The 2,068-nt window shown below is 40.0% G+C and overlaps 1 pseudogene; it reads right to left on the bottom strand.

Moving 5' to 3' along the window:
- Positions 1–268: 268 nt before the first annotated feature.
- LOC145963169 (transcription termination factor 2-like) lies at positions 269–1,103 on the bottom strand (annotated as a pseudogene).
- Positions 1,104–2,068: the final 965 nt, after the last annotated feature.

Below are 2,068 nucleotides of genomic sequence, written 5' to 3'. Positions count from 1 at the left end.
TATTAAAAAGCAGCATTAGGTGTGAGGTCTGGATAGTTCAGTGATCTAGAACAGTTGCCCGGAAAACGAAAGATTCGGGTTCGATTCCCAATCCAGCGACTTGCACCTCACATATTTTTCTAGTCCACGAATATTGTTTTCTAGCAATTATTCGTTGGGCTAAAAAGTCTGTGAATGCTCTTCTTGACAGAATATGAGTCGATACCACGGATGGATTCTGTCGTTGACCGAATGGGCGTATAGACACGTCTGACCTCCTCCCGATGGATTAAAAACCAAACAATAACTTAAGATCATTGAGAGTGAATTTCATAGCAGCATTATTGTTGTCTCCACTTAGCACATTACTCGCTATTTCAAGTTTTCGATCTTGCAAAGCCTTTATGCGTTCTTCTATTATATTAATGCAAATAAACTTGTAAATATGGACAATTTTTTCTGACTAAAGCGATAAATCCTATCTTGCACTTGTGCCTCCAATTGTGGATTCCAATGAATGTCAAATAATAACAAATGATTAGCACTTACTAAATTCAATCCTACTTCACCAGCTGTAAGTGAGAGCAATAATATCCTTGGGCCGAAATTTTGGCTATTAAAAGCATCTAATATATTTTGACGACCTTTAATGGCGATATTTCCTGTAATTCTAGTAAATGTAGCACCTTTTATCGAAGACAGGTGTTATAATGTCCAGCAGAGCAATCCATTGCGAAACGATAACAAGTTTATCCTCGTTCTTTTGTAAAATTTCTTTAACCAAATTAAGCAAAGTCCTCATTTTAGAACTAATACGATCCTTCTGAAATACTGGATTTTCAGCAGTAAATAGATTTTCAGTTATTCTCCTATCAATATTTACATCTTCCTTTTCTTCTTTCTTATCGATGCGATAATGATTAAGCGAGATATTAGACAACGCGCTCCGAGACTGGTAAATGACGTCATTAACGAGGGCTAAAGTGCTGACGCGTCGAGACTAACCCCAACCTTTGACCCACAATTTACCCCCTGTCCAGTTCTCTCCACCCTTCGAGATCGATGCGTCGATTTCCGATGTCCCGTACTGCCGTCGTAAAGTTGGATAGAATCTTGCCGAGCATTCTGGGCGGGATGCGGGGGTCAAAGGGACCTCGATCGCATAATATATCTCCATCTCCTCGGGATAAGTACCCGTTTTATCAACCTCACATATCTCACTCTTCATATCCTATACAAAAACAGTTAATATATCGGGGATGGCAGGACTGCCGTTGTGCCTGACGTTAACGAAAGCGAGAAAGAAGGAGAGAAAGAGAGATTGAGAAGGAGAAAATAGAAAAAATTGTATCGAGCGGAAAGTATTTACGAGCTTATGCTAATATTGAGATATCTGGCGTAGCAATATCGGCGATATATTTCAAGCGTAAATCACTCTCGACGTCGCTCTTCTTTATGCTAATCCATCAATTTAACGCGAGATAAATCTATCACAGTTTCATCTTTGAAACATTCTAGATTATTACGATTCGCTCGTCGTATAACACCCGCGTTTTTGTTTTTTTTATATCGATTCGTGACTTATTTTGAGACCCATCGTTACGAATATCTAAGTGAGTGCGATATCACTATTGCATATTCAGAATTGCAGAAATGGAACCATGAGATTAAATGAAATTAAGAATTAAGACACAGATTTGAAGAAGACTCGACATAGTGACTTACAAACGCATACAGCTGCGTTTTCTGTAATAAGCGTATTCATAAGTAAAATCTCTCATAAATAAATCTCTTTGCGTATGTGTGTGTATAATTACGTATTCCGTTACACACGTGAGCGCAACAGGATGAGTTCGTTAGAATTTCATATGCTTCGAAAGATTTCCCGGGATTATGCGCGAATTCGATGTTCGCGAGGCGGAGATGTGTTGGTGCCGCCGGATCTCGGCGCCGGGAGCGCGCGGAGGGAAATTACTCCCTGAATTATAAATACCGACAAGGCGGATTAAGGGAAACGGATTATACGGTCGCTACGTAATCGCGCGATTCTTCACCTTGCGTGATCTTTCATTTCGTTGTCGCGTGGCTG

The sequence above is a fragment of the Camponotus vicinus genome, unplaced genomic scaffold (assembly GCF_025532165.1).
Source record: "Camponotus vicinus isolate PSW18456_S1 unplaced genomic scaffold, iyCamVici1.0 SCAF_12, whole genome shotgun sequence".
Lineage (NCBI taxonomy): Eukaryota > Metazoa > Arthropoda > Insecta > Hymenoptera > Formicidae > Camponotus > Camponotus vicinus.
Note: the sequence above shows the minus strand (reverse complement) of the source record. Positions and strands in the feature narration are given on the sequence as shown.